Raw genomic sequence first — 14,667 nt, forward strand, 5'->3', positions numbered from 1 at the left:
GGTGATTGGTAGAAGGGGAGACCTTTTTATTGGTATAAATAAAAAAGCAAATAAAAACCCCCACCTTTTTATTTTCAACATCCCACAACAGACACAACACCACTTTTGGTAGATCCACAACCTAGAATACTCCATTCTAGTGGATCACCGTCCACAATGCCCCACAACACTCTCTGACCACTTACCTTGAAAGCCTCCTCTCCTCAGTCCATCGATCTCCTCCAGTCCCACTGCTCTTCAATCTGCTCTCCTTGACATTCGCTTGACTTATTCCATCCATCGATATCTTTCAGTCCCATGATCCATGGCTCTCCAATCCTCCAGTCATCCCAGGTTCTCACGATCAATCTCATTTGACATCTTTCATCATCAGGGTCTTCACAGGATTCAAACTCACAACCTCTGCGCTCCAAGGCAGCAGCTCTAACCACAATGCCATGGGAGCTGCTTGGCAACAAAATGCAGAGACCAAGGTCTTGTCCTGTTTTGGCACACAGAGTAACTGCACCATGGAAGGGAGGAGAGGGTTTTGAGGGGGGGGGGGAGATTTGAACCTTAGAAGTTCTATAGTTCTTTTCTGCCTGACCACAATGCTCCACCACTGAGCTATTGCTAAAAAATTAGCAATGTCTGTACCTCAACATTGCAAATTTTTTGCAATAAACTACATAGATGAGATATGGTTGAGCTGTAAAGAAAAAATTATGCATTAGCAGGCACTTGGATTTGAACCAAGGACCTCTTGAACCTCTGCGCTCCAGGGTGGCTGCTCATTGACTGGATGAGGCGATTTTCTGCAAGAAACTACATTTGTGGGATATGGTTAAGTTGTAAAGCAAAAAAAATGTGTGTTAGGGGGCACTCGGATTTGAACCAAGGACCTCTTGATCTGCAGTCAAATGCTCTACCACTGAGCTATACCACCGCAACACAAAGCTTTCCAGTGTAAACGCACAGAGGGGGGATTCGAACCTAAGTCCGAACTAGCTCTTCGTCTTGCCTGTACTGTTCCAGTCAAATGTATCTGAACAGGTGGGAAAAAATTATTTTTTTAAATCAACTGGTGTCAAAAAGTTATACAGATTTGTAAGTTACATACATTTAAAGCTCTCAATCGTTCCAGTACTTATCATCTGCGTGCCCTGCGTGCCAAAAAGAGAGGGGGGCTCCAATTGTAGATATAGCAAGCCTAAGAAGTAGCTTGGTCTTAGGTTTGAGCCCCCCTTTGTGCATTTTCTCTTTTTGTCAAAACAACAGGTGCCAAAAAGTTATACAGATTTGTAAGTTACATACATTTAAAGCTCTCAATCGTTCCAGTACTTATCATCTGCGTGCCCTGCGTGCCAAAAAGAGAGGAGGGCTCCAATTGTAGATATAGCAAGCCTAAGAAGTAGCTTGGTCTGAGCCCCCCTTTGTGCATTTTCTCTTTTTGTCAAAACAACTGGTGCCAAAAAGTTATACAGGTTTGTTAGGTTCGAGCCCCCCCTTTGTGCATTTTCTCTTTTTGTCAAAACAACAGGTGCCAAAAAGTTATACAGATTTGTAAGTTACATACATTTAAAGCTCTCAATCGTTCCAGTACTTATCATCTGCGTGCCCTGCGTGCCAAAAAGAGAGGGGGGCTCCAATTGTAGATATAGCAAGCCTAAGAAGTAGCTTGTTCTGAGGTCTGAGCCCCCCTTTGTGCATTTTCTCTTTTTGTCAAAACAACTGGTGCCAAAAAGTTATACAGGTTTGTTAGGTCCGAGCCTCCCTTTGTGCATTTTCTCTTTTTGTCAAAACAACTGGTGCCAAAAAGTTATACAGGTTTGTAAGTTACATACATTTAAAGCTCTCAATCATTCCAGTACTTATCATCTGCGTGCCCTGCGTGCCAAAAAAGAGGGGGGCTCGGATTGTAGATATAGCAAGCCTAAGAAGTAGCTCGGTCTGAGGTCCGAGCCCCCCTTTGTGCATTTTCTCATTTTGTCAAAACAGGCCAAGACCACTGTCATCGTTGCCAGTTTCCATGTAGCTTTCATGGTCTAGTGGTTAGAGCTGCTGCCTTGGAGCAAAGAGGTTGTGAGTTCAAATCCTGTGAAGACCCTGAGGCTGGCAGCAGAGCATGGTGATGGAGTGAGAAATCGGTGGAAGGTAAGTGTGTGTGTGTGAAGTGGTTGATGGTTGGGCATCCAGAAGGTGATGGAGAAGTGGATGTGATGTGGGTGGGGAGGAAGGTGCTGAGGAAGAAGGTTGTTGGGGTGTGAGTGAGTGGTGGTAGTTGGAGTGAAGGGCTGGAGGCAATGGTGATTGGTAGAAGGGGAGACCATTTTATTGGTATAAATAAAAAAGCAAATAAAAACCCCCACCTTTTTATTTTCAACATCCCACAACAGACACAACACCACTTTTGGTAGATCCACAACCTAGAATCCTCCATTCTAGTGGATCACCGTCCACAATGCCCCACAACACTCTCTGACCACTTACCTTGAAAGCCTCCTCTCCTCAGTCCATCGATCTCCTTCAGTCCCACTGCTCTCCAATCTGCTCTCCTTGACATTCGCTTGACTTATTCCATCCATCGATATCTTTCAGTCCCATGATCCTCCAATCCTCCAAGGTTCTCACGATCATTCTCATTTAACATCTTCCATCAACAGGGTTTTCACAGGATTCGAACTCACATCCTCTGCGCTCCAAGGCAGCAGCTCTAACCACAATGCCATGGGAGCTGCTTGGCAACAAAATGCAGAGACCAAGGTCTTGTCCTGTTTTGGCACACAGAGTAACTGCACAGAGGAAGGGAGGAGAAGGTTTTGAAAGGGGGGGGGGAGATTTGAACCTGAGAAGTTCTATAGTTCTTTTCTGCCTGACCACAATGCTCCACCACTGAGCTATTGCTAAAAAATTAGCAATGTCTGTACCTCAACATTGCAAATTTTTTGCAATAAACTACATACATGAGATATGGTTGAGCTGTAAAGAAAAAAATATGCATTAGCAGGCACTTGGATTTGAACTAAGGACCTCTTGAACCTCTGCGCTCCAGGGTGGCTGCTCATTGACTGGATGAGGCGATTTTCTGCAAGAAACTACATTTGTGGGATATGGTTAAGTTGTAAAGCAAAAAAATGTGTGTTAGGGGGCACTTGGATTTGAACCAAGGACCTCTTGATCTGCAGTCAAATGCTCTACCACTGAGCTATACCCCCGCAACACAAAGCTTGCCAGTGTAAACGCACAGAGGGGGGATTCGAACCTAAGTCCGAATTAGCTCTTCGGCTTGCCTGTACTGTTCCAGTCAAATGTATCTGAACAGGTGGGAAAAAATTATTTTTTTAAATCAACTGGTGTCAAAAAGTTATACAGATTTGTAAGTTACATACATTTAAAGCTCTCAATCGTTCCAGTACTTATCATCTGCGTGCCCTGCGTGCCAAAAAGAGAGGGGGGCTCCAATTGTAGATATAGCAAGCCTAAGAAGTAGCTTGTTCTGAGGTCTGAGCCCCCCTTTGTGCATTTTCTCTTTTTGTCAAAACAACTGGTGCCAAAAAGTTATACAGGTTTGTTAGGTTCGAGCCCCCCCTTTCTGCATTTTCTCTTTTTGTCAAAACAACAGGTGCCAAAAAGTTATACAGATTTGTAAGTTACATACATTTAAAGCTCTCAATCGTTCCAGTACTTATCATCTGCGTGCCCAAAAGAGAGGGGGGCTCCAATTGTAGATATATCAAGCCTAAGAAGTAGCTTGGTCTGAGGTCTGAGCCCCTTTGTGCATTTTCTCTTTTTGTCAAAACAACTGGTGCCAAAAAGTTATACAGGTTTGTTAGGTCCGAGCCTCCCTTTGTGCATTTTCTCTTTTTGTCAAAACAACTGGTGCCAAAAAGTTATACAGGTTTGTAAGTTACATACATTTAAAGCTCTCAATCATTCCAGTACTTATCATCTGCGTGCCCTGCGTGCCAAAAAGAGAGGGGGGCTCGGATTGTAGATATAGCAAGCCTAAGAAGTAGCTCGGTCTGAGGTCCGAGCCCCCCTTTGTGCATTTTCTCATTTTGTCAAAACAGGCCAAGACCACTGTCATCGTTGCCAGTTTCCAGTTTCCAGTTTCCAGTTTCCAGTTTCCAGTTTCCAGTTTCCAGTTTCCAGTTTCCAGTTTCCAGTTTCCAGTTTCCAGGTAGCTTTCATGGTCTAGTGGTTAGAGCTGCTGCTTTGGAGCAAAGAGGTTGTGAGTTCAAATCCTGTGAAGACCCTGAGGCTGGCAGCAGAGCATGGTGATGGAGTGAGAAATCGGTGGATGTTAAGGTAAGTGTGTGTGTGAAGTGGTTGATGGTTGGGCATCCAGAAGGTGATGGAGAAGTGGGTGGGGAGGAAGGTGCTGAGGAAGAAGGTAGTTGTGGTGTTAGTGAGTGGTGGTGGTGGTGGTAGTTGGAGTGAAGGGCTGGAGGCAATGGTGATTGGTAGAAGGGGAGACCATTTTATTGGTATAAAAAAAAAAAGCAAATAAAAACCCCCACCTTTATATTTTCAACATCCCACAACAGACACAACACCACTTTTGGTAGATCCACAACCTAGAATCCTCCATTCTAGTGGATCACCGTTCACAATGCCCCACAACACTCTCTGACCACTTACCTTGAAAGCCTCCTCTCCTCAGTCCATCGATCTCCTCCAGTCCCACTGCTCTCCTTGACATCCGCTTGACTCAGTCCATCCATCGATAACTTTCAGTCCCATGATCCATGGCTCTCCAATCCTCCAGTCATCCCAGGTTCTCACGATCAATCTCATTTAACATCTTCCATCATCAGGATCTTCACAGGATTCGAACTCACAACCTCTGCGCCCCAAGGCAGCAGCTCTAACCACAATGCCATGGGAGCTGCTTGGCAACAAAATGCAGAGACCAAGGTCTTGTCCTGTTTTGGCACACAGAGTAACTGCACAGAGGAAGGGAGGAGAGGGTTTTGAGGGGGGGGGGGAGATTTGAACCTTAGAAGTTCTATAGTTCTTTTCTGCCTGACCACAATGCTCCACCACTGAGCTATTGCTAAAAAATTAACAATGTCTGTACCTCAACATTGCAAATTTTTTGCAATAAACTACATACATGAGATATGCTTGAGCTGTAAAGAAAAAATTATGCATTAGCAGGCACTTGGATTTGAACCAAGGACCTCTTGAACCTCTGCGCTCCAGGGTGGCTGCTCATTGACTGGATGAGGTGATTTTCTGCAAGAAACTACATTTGTGGGATATGGTTAAGTTGTAAAGCAAAACAATTTGTGCTAGGGGGCACTCGGATTTGAACCAAGGACCTCTTGATCTGCAGTCAAATGCTCTACCACTGAGCTATACCCCCGCAACACAAAGCTTTCCAGTGTAAACGCACAGATGGGGGATTCGAACCTAAGTCCGAACTAGCTCTTCGGCTTGCCTGTACTGTTCCAGTCAAATGTATCTGAACAGGTGGGAAAAAATTATTTTTTTAAATAAACTGTTGTCAAAAAGTTATACAGATTTGTAAGTTACATACATTTAAAGCTCTCAATCGTTCCAGTACTTATCATCTGCGTGCCCTGCGTGTCAAAAAGAGAGGGGGGCTCCAATTGTAGATATAGCAAGCCTTATGATATGGTTGAGCTGTAAAGAAAAAATTATGCATTAGCAGGCACTTGGATTTGAACTAAGGACCTTTTGAACCTCTGCGCTCCAGGGTGGCTGCTCATTGACTGGATGAGGCGATTTTCTGCAAGAAACTACATTTGTGGGATATGGTTAAGTTGTAAAGCAAAAAAATGTGTGTTAGGGGGCACTTGGATTTGAACCAAGGACCTCTTGATCTGCAGTCAAATGCTCTACCACTGAGCTATACCCCGCAACACAAAGCTTGCCAGTGTAAACGCACAGAGGGGGGATTCGAACCTAAGTCCGAACTAGCTCTTCGGCTTGCCTGTACTGTTCCAGTCAAATGTATCTGAACAGGTGGGAAAAAATTATTTTTTTAAATCAACTGGTGTCAAAAAGTTATACAGATTTGTAAGTTACATACATTTAAAGCTCTCAATCGTTCCAGTACTTATCATCTGCGTTCCCTGCGTGCCAAAAAGAGAGGGGGGCTCCAATTGTAGATATAGCAAGCCTAAGAAGTAGCTTGGTCTGAGCCCCCCTTTGTGCATTTTCTCTTTTTGTCAAAACAACTGGTGCCAAAAAGTTATACAGGTTTGTTAGGTTCGAGCCCCCCCTTTCTGCATTTTCTCTTTTTGTCAAAACAACAGGTGCCAAAAAGTTATACAGATTTGTAAGTTACATACATTTAAAGCTCTCAATCGTTCCAGTACTTATCATCTGCGTGCCCTGCGTGCCAAAAAGAGAGGGGGGCTCCAATTGTAAATATAGCAAGCCTAAGAAGTAGCTTGGTCTGAGGTCTGAGCCCCTTTGTGCATTTTCTCTTTTTGTCAAAACAACTGGTGCCAAAAAGTTATACAGGTTTGTTAGGTCCGAGCCTCCCTTTGTGCATTTTCTCTTTTTGTCAAAACAACTGGTGCCAAAAAGTTATACAGGTTTGTAAGTTACATACATTTAAAGCTCTCAATCATTCCAGTACTTATCATCTGCGTGCCCTGCGTGCCAAAAATAGAGGGGGGCTCGGATTGTAGATATAGCAAGCCTAAGAAGTAGCTCGGTCTGAGGTCCGAGCCCCCCTTTGTGCATTTTCTCATTTTGTCAAAACAGGCCAGGACCACTGTCATCGTTGCCAGTTTCCAGTTTCCAGTTTCCAGTTTCCAGTTTCCAGTTGTTTCCAGTTTCCAGTTTCCAGTTTCCAGTTTCCAGTTTCCAGTTTCCAGTTTCCAGTTGTTTCCAGTTTCCAGTTTCCAGTTTCCAGTTTCCAGTTTCCAGTTTCCAGTTTCCAGTTTCCAGTTTCCAGGTAGCTTTCATGGTCTAGTGGTTAGAGCTGCTGCCTTGGAGCAAAGAGGTTGTGAGTTCAAATCCTGTGAAGACCCTGAGGCTGGCAGCAGAGCATGGTGATGGAGTGAGAAATCGGTGGATGTTAAGGTAAGTGTGTGTGTGTGTGAAGTGGTTGATGGTTGGGCATCCAGAAGGTGATGGAGAAGTGGATGTGATGTGGGTGGGGAGGAAGGTGCTGAGGAAGAAGGTCGTTGGGGTGTGAGTGAGTGGTGGTGGTAGTTGGAGTGAAGGGCTGGAGGCAATGGTGATTGGTAGAAGGGGAGACCATTTTATTGGTATAAATAAAAAAGCAAATAAAAACCCCCACCTTTTTATTTTTAACATCCCACAACAGACACAACACCACTTTTGGTAGATCCACAACCTAGAATCCTCCATTCTAGTGGATCACCGTCCACAATGCCCCACAACACTCTCTGACCACTTACCTTGAAAGCCTCCTCTCCTCAGTCCATCGATCTCCTCCAGTCCCACTGCTCTCCAATCTGCTCTCCTTGACATTCGCTTGACTTATTCCATCCATCGATATCTTTCAGTCCCATGATCCATGGCTCTCCAATCCTCCAGTCATCCCAGGTTCTCACGATCAATCTCATTTAACATCTTCCATCATCAGGAACTTCACAGGATTCAAACTCACAACCTCTGCGCTCCAAGGCAGCAGCTCTAACCACAATGCCATGGGAGCTGCTTGGCAACAAAAGGCAGAGACCAAGGTCTTGTCCTGCTTTGGCACACAGAGTAACTGCACAGAGGAAGAGAGGAGAGGGTTTTGAGGGGGGGGAGATTTGAACCTTAGAAGTTCTATAGTTCTTTTCTGCCTGACCACAATGCTCCACCACTGAGCTATTGCTAAAAAATTAGCAATATCTGTACCTCAACATTGCAAATTTTTTGCAATAAACTACATACATGAGATATGGTTGAGCTGTAAAGAAAAAATTATGCATTAGCAGGCACTTGGATTTGAACCAAGGACCTCTTGAACCTCTACGCTCCAGGGTGGCTGCTCATTGACTGGATGATGCGATTTTCTGCAAGAAATTTGTGGGATATGGTTAAGTTGTAAAGCAAAAAAATGTGTGTTAGGGGGCACTCGGATTTGAACCAAGGACCTCTTGATCTGCAGTCAAATGCTCTACAACTGAGCTATACCCCGCAACACAAAGCTTTCCAGTGTAAACGCACAGAGGGGGGGATTCGAACCTAAGTCCGAACTAGCTCTTCGGCTTGCCTGTACTGTTCCAGTCAAATGTATCTGAACAGGTGGGAAAAAAATATTTTTTTAAATCAACTGGTGTCAAAAAGTTATACAGATTTGTAAGTTACATACATTTAAAGCTCTCAATCGTTCCAATACTTATCATCTGCGTGCCCTGCGTGCCAAAAAGAGAGGGGGGCTCCAATTGTAGATATAGCAAGCCTAAGAAGTAGCTTGGTCTTAGGTTTGAGCCCCCCTTTGTGCATTTTCTCTTTTTGTCAAAACAACTGGTGCCAAAAAGTTATACAGGTTTGTTAGGTTCGAGCCCCCCCTTTGTGCATTTTCTCTTTTTGTCAAAACAACAGGTGCCAAAAAGTTATACAGATTTGTAAGTTACATACATTTAAAGCTCTCAATCGTTCCAGTACTTATCATCTGCGTGCCCTGCGTGCCAAAAAGAGAGGGGGGCTCCAATTGTAGATATAGCAAGCCTAAGAAGTAGCTTGTTCTGAGGTCTGAGCCCCCCTTTGTGCATTTTCTCTTTTTGTCAAAACAACTGGTGCCAAAAAGTTATACAGGTTTGTTAGGTCCGAGCCTCCCTTTGTGCATTTTCTCTTTTTGTCAAAACAACTGGTGCCAAAAAGTTATACAGGTTTGTAAGTTACATACATTTAAAGCTCTCAATCATTCCAGTACTTATCATCTGCGTGCCCTGCGTGCCAAAAAAGAGGGGGGCTCGGATTGTAGATATAGCAAGCCTAAGAAGTAGCTCGGTCTGAGGTCCGAGCCCCCCTTTGTGCATTTTCTCATTTTGTCAAAACAGGCAAAGACCACTGTCATCGTTGCCAGTTTCCATGTAGCTTTCATGGTCTAGTGGTTAGAGCTGCTGCCTTGGAGCAAAGAGGTTGTGAGTTCAAATCCTGTGAAGACCCTGAGGCTGGCAGCAGAGCATGGTGATGGAGTGAGAAATCGGTGGATGGTAAGTGTGTGTGTGTGAAGTGGTTGATGGTTGGGCATCCAGAAGGTGATGGAGAAGTGGATGTGATGTGGGTGGGGAGGAAGGTGCTGAGGAAGAAGGTAGTTGGGGTGTTAGTGAGTGGTGGTGGTGGTAGTTGGAGTGAAGGGCTGGAGGCAATGGTGATTGGTAGAAGGGGAGACCATTTTATTGGTATAAAAAAAAAAAAGCAAATAAAAACCCCCACCTTTATATTTTCAACATCCCACAACAGACACAACACCACTTTTGGTAGATCCACAACCTAGAATCCTCCATTCTAGTGGATCACCATCCACAATGCCCCACAACACTCTCTGACCACTTACCTTGAAAGCCTCCTCTCCTCAGTCCATCGATCTCCTCCAGTCCCACTGCTCTCCAATCTGCTCTCCTTGACATTCACTTGACTTATTCCATCCATCGATATCTTTCAGTCCCATGATCCTCCAATCCTCCAAGGTTCTCACGATCATTCTCATTTAACATCTTCCATCAACAGGGTTTTCACAGGATTCGAACTCACAACCTCTGCGCTCCAAGGCAGCAGCTCTAACCACAATGCCATGGGAGCTGCTTGGCAACAAAATGCAGAGACCAAGGTCTTGTCCTGTTTTGGCACACAGAGTAACTGCACAGAGGAAGGGAGGAGAAGGTTTTGAAAGGGGGGGGGGAGATTTGAACCTGAGAAGTTCTATAGTTCTTTTCTGCCTGACCACAATGCTCCACCACTGAGCTATTGCTAAAAAATTAGCAATGTCTGTACCTCAACATTGCAAATTTTTTGCAATAAACTACATACATGAGATATGGTTGAGCTGTAAAGAAAAAAATATGCATTAGCAGGCACTTGGATTTGAACTAAGGACCTCTTGAACCTCTGCGCTCCAGGGTGGCTGCTCATTGACTGGATGAGGCGATTTTCTGCAAGAAACTACATTTGTGGGATATGGTTAAGTTGTAAAGCAAAAAAATGTGTGTTAGGGGGCACTTGGATTTGAACCAAGGACCTCTTGTTCTGCAGTCAAATGCTCTACCACTGAGCTATACCCCCGCAACACAAAGCTTGCCAGTGTAAACGCACAGAGGGGGGATTCGAACCTAAGTCCGAACTAGCTCTTCGGCTTGCCTGTACTGTTCCAGTCAAATGTATCTGAACAGGTGGGAAAAAATTTTTTTTTTAAATCAACTGGTGTCAAAAAGTTATACAGATTTGTAAGTTACATACATTTAAAGCTCTCAATCGTTCCAGTACTTATCATCTGCGTGCCCTGCGTGCCAAAAAGAGAGGGGGGCTCCAATTGTAGATATAGCAAGCCTAAGAAGTAGCTTGTTCTGAGGTCTGAGCCCCCCTTTGTGCATTTTCTCTTTTTGTCAAAACAACTGGTGCCAAAAAGTTATACAGGTTTGTTAGGTTCGAGCCCCCCCTTTCTGCATTTTCTCTTTTTGTCAAAACAACAGGTGCCAAAAAGTTATACAGATTTGTAAGTTACATACATTTAAAGCTCTCAATCGTTCCAGTACTTATCATCTGCGTGCCCTGCGTGCCAAAAAGAGAGGGGGGCTCCAATTGTAGATATATCAAGCCTAAGAAGTAGCTTGGTCTGAGGTCTGAGCCCCTTTGTGCATTTTCTCTTTTTGTCAAAACAACTGGTGCCAAAAAGTTATACAGGTTTGTTAGGTCCGAGCCTCCCTTTGTGCATTTTCTCTTTTTGTCAAAACAACTGGTGCCAAAAAGTTATACAGGTTTGTAAGTTACATACATTTAAAGCTCTCAATCATTCCAGTACTTATCATCTGCGTGCCCTGCGTGCCAAAAAGAGAGGGGGGCTCGGATTGTAGATATAGCAAGCCTAAGAAGTAGCTCGGTCTGAGGTCCGAGCCCCCCTTTGTGCATTTTCTCATTTTGTCAAAACAGGCCAAGACCACTGTCATCGTTGCCAGTTTCCAGTTTCCAGTTTCCAGTTTCCAGTTTCCAGTTTCCAATTTCCAGTTTCCAGTTTCCAGTTTCCAGTTTCCAGTTTCCAGTTTCCAGGTAGCTTTCATGGTCTGGTGGTTAGAGCTGCTGCCTTGGAGCAAAGAGGATGTGAGTTCAAATCCTGTGAAGACCCTGAGGCTGGCAGCAGAGCATGGTGATGGAGTGAGAAATCGGTGGATGTTAAGGTAAGTGTGTGTGTGAAGTGGTTGATGGTTGGGCATCCAGAAGGTGATGGAGAAGTGGGTGGGGAGGAAGGTGCTGAGGAAGAAGGTAGTTGGGGTGTTAGTGAGTGGTGGTGGTGGTAGTTGGAGTGAAGGGCTGGAGGCAATGGTGATTGGTAGAAGGGGAGACCATTTTATTCGTATAAAAAAAAAAAAAGCAAATAAAAACCCCCACCTTTATATTTTCAACATCCCACAACAGACACAACACCACTTTTGGTAGATCCACAACCTAGAATCCTCCATTCTAGTGGATCACCGTCCACAATGCCCCACAACACTCTCTGACCACTTACCTTGAAAGCCTCCTCTCCTCAGTCCATCGATCTCCTCCAGTTCCACTGCTCTCCTTGACATCCGCTTGACTCAGTCCATCCATCGATTTCTTTCAGTCCCATGATCCATGGCTCTCCAATCCTCCAGTCATCCCAGGTTCTCACGATCAATCTCATTTAACATCTTCCATCATCAGGATCTTCACAGGATTCGAACTCACAACCTCTGCGCCCCAAGGCAGCAGCTCTAACCACAATGCCATGGGAGCTGCTTGGCAACAAAATGCAGAGACCAAGGTCTTGTCCTGTTTTGGCACACAGAGTAACTGCACAGAGGAAGGGAGGAGAGGGTTTTGAGGGGGGGGGGGGAGATTTGAACCTTAGAAGTTCTATAGTTCTTTTCTGCCTGACCACAATGCTCCACCACTGAGCTATTGCTAAAAAATTAACAATGTCTGTACCTCAACATTGCAAATTTTTTGCAATAAACTACATACATGAGATATGGTTGAGCTGTAAAGAAAAAATTATGCATTAGCAGGCACTTGGATTTGAACCAAGGACCTCTTGAACCTCTGCGCTCCAGGGTGGCTGCTCATTGACTGGATGAGGTGATTTTCTGCAAGAAACTACATTTGTGGGATATGGTTAAGTTGTAAAGCAAAAAAATTTGTGCTAGGGGGCACTCGGATTTGAACCAAGAACCTCTTGATCTGCAGTCAAATGCTCTACCACTGAGCTATACCCCAGCAACACAAAGCTTTCCAGTGTAAACGCACAGATGGGGGATTCGAACCTAAGTCCGAACTAGCTCTTCGGCTTGCCTGTACTGTTCCAGTCAAATGTATCTGAACAGGTGGGAAAAAATTATTTTTTTAAATAAACTGTTGTCAAAAAGTTATACAGATTTGTAAGTTACATACATTTAAAGCTCTCAATCGTTCCAGTACTTATCATCTGCGTGCCCTGCGTGCCAAAAAGAGAGGGGGGCTCCAATTGTAGATATAGCAAGCCTTATGATATGGTTGAGCTGTAAAGAAAAAATTATGCATTAGCAGGCACTTGGATTTGAACTAAGGACCTCTTGAACCTCTGCGCTCCAGGGTGGCTGCTCATTGACTGGATGAGGCGATTTTCTGCAAGAAACTACATTTGTGGGATATGGTTAAGTTGTAAAGCAAAAAAATGTGTGTTAGGGGGCACTTGGATTTGAACCAAGGACCTCTTGATCTGCAGTCAAATGCTCTACCACTGAGCTATACCCCCGCAACACAAAGCTTGCCAGTGTAAACGCACAGAGGGGGGATTCGAACCTAAGTCCGAATTAGCTCTTCGGCTTGCCTGTACTGTTCCAGTCAAATGTATCTGAACAGGTGGGAAAAAATTATTTTTTTAAATCAACTGGTGTCAAAAAGTTATACAGATTTGTAAGTTACATACATTTAAAGCTCTCAATCGTTCCAGTACTTATCATCTGCGTGCCCTGCGTGCCAAAAAGAGAGGGGGGCTCCAATTCTAGATATAGCAAGCCTAAGAAGTAGCTTGTTCTGAGGTCTGAGCCACCCTTTGTGCATTTTCTCTTTTTGTCAAAACAACTGGTGCCAAAAAGTTATACAGGTTTGTTAGGTTCGAGCCCCCCCTTTCTGCATTTTCTCTTTTTGTCAAAACAACAGGTGCCAAAAAGTTATACAGATTTGTAAGTTACATACATTTAAAGCTCTCAATCGTTCCAGTACTTATCATCTGCGTGCCCTGCGTGCCAAAAAGAGAGGGGGGCTCCAATTGTAGATATATCAAGCCTAAGAAGTAGCTTGGTCTGAGGTCTGAGCCCCTTTGTGCATTTTCTCTTTTTGTCAAAACAACTGGTGCCAAAAAGTTATACAGGTTTGTTAGGTCCGAGCCTCCCTTTGTGCATTTTCTCTTTTTGTCAAAACAACTGGTGCCAAAAAGTTATACAGGTTTGTAAGTTACATACATTTAAAGCTCTCAATCATTCCAGTACTTATCATCTGCGTGCCCTGCGTGCCAAAAAGAGAGGGGGGCTCGGATTGTAGATATAGCAAGCCTAAGAAGTAGCTCGGTCTGAGGTCCGAGCCCCCCTTTGTGCATTTTCTCATTTTGTCAAAACAGGCCAAGACCACTGTCATCGTTGCCAGTTTCCAGTTTCCAGTTTCCAGTTTCCAGTTTCCAGTTTCCAGTTTCCAGTTTCCAGTTTCCAGTTTCCAGGTAGCTTTCATGGTCTAGTGGTTAGAGCTGCTGCTTTGGAGCAAAGAGGTTGTGAGTTCAAATCCTGTGAAGACCCTGAGGCTGGCAGCAGAGCATGGTGATGGAGTGAGAAATCGGTGGATGTTAAGGTAAGTGTGTGTGTGAAGTGGTTGATGGTTGGGCATCCAGAAGGTGATGGAGAAGTGGGTGGGGAGGAAGGTGCTGAGGAAGAAGGTAGTTGGGGTGTTAGTGAGTGGTGGTGGTGGTAGTTGGAGTGAAGGGCTGGAGGCAATGGTGATTGGTAAAAGGGGAGACCATTTTATTGGTATAAAAAAAAAAAGCAAATAAAAACCCCCACCTTTATATTTTCAACATCCCACAACAGACACAACACCACTTTTGGTAGATCCAAAACCTAGAATCCTCCATTCTAGTGGATCACCGTCCACAATGCCCCACAACACTCTCTGACCACTTACCTTGAAAGCCTCCTCTCCTCAGTCCATCGATCTCCTCCAGTCCCACTGCTCTCCTTGACATCCGCTTGACTCAGTCCATCCATCGATATCTTTCAGTCCCATGATCCATGGCTCTCCAATCCTCCAGTCATCCCAGGTTCTCACGATCAATCTCATTTAACATATTCCATCATCAGGATCTTCACAGGATTCAAACTCACAACCTCTGCGCCCCAAGGCAGCAGCTCTAACCACAATGCCATGGGAGCTGCTTGGCAACAAAATGCAGAGACCAAGGTCTTGTCCTGTTTTGGCACACAGAGTAACTGCACAGAGGAAGAGAGGAGAGGGTTTTGAGGGGGGGGGGAGATTTGAACCTTA

The 14,667-nt window shown here is 44.5% G+C and overlaps 4 non-coding genes across 4 annotated transcripts; all 4 read right to left on the bottom strand.

Annotated features, from left to right (window-relative positions):
* Positions 1–853: 853 nt before the first annotated feature.
* Positions 854–925, bottom strand: TRNAC-GCA (transfer RNA cysteine (anticodon GCA)). Its single transcript has one exon. It is a non-coding gene; the product is annotated as a tRNA-Cys (tRNA).
* Positions 926–3,122: 2,197 nt separating this feature from the next.
* Positions 3,123–3,194, bottom strand: TRNAC-GCA (transfer RNA cysteine (anticodon GCA)). Its single transcript has one exon. It is a non-coding gene; the product is annotated as a tRNA-Cys (tRNA).
* Positions 3,195–5,275: 2,081 nt separating this feature from the next.
* On the bottom strand, positions 5,276–5,347 carry TRNAC-GCA (transfer RNA cysteine (anticodon GCA)). Its single transcript has one exon. It is a non-coding gene; the product is annotated as a tRNA-Cys (tRNA).
* Positions 5,348–12,817: 7,470 nt separating this feature from the next.
* TRNAC-GCA (transfer RNA cysteine (anticodon GCA)) lies at positions 12,818–12,889 on the bottom strand. Its single transcript has one exon. It is a non-coding gene; the product is annotated as a tRNA-Cys (tRNA).
* Positions 12,890–14,667: the final 1,778 nt, after the last annotated feature.

The sequence above is a fragment of the Hyla sarda genome, chromosome 1 (genome assembly GCF_029499605.1).
Source record: "Hyla sarda isolate aHylSar1 chromosome 1, aHylSar1.hap1, whole genome shotgun sequence".
NCBI classification, from domain to species: domain Eukaryota; kingdom Metazoa; phylum Chordata; class Amphibia; order Anura; family Hylidae; genus Hyla; species Hyla sarda.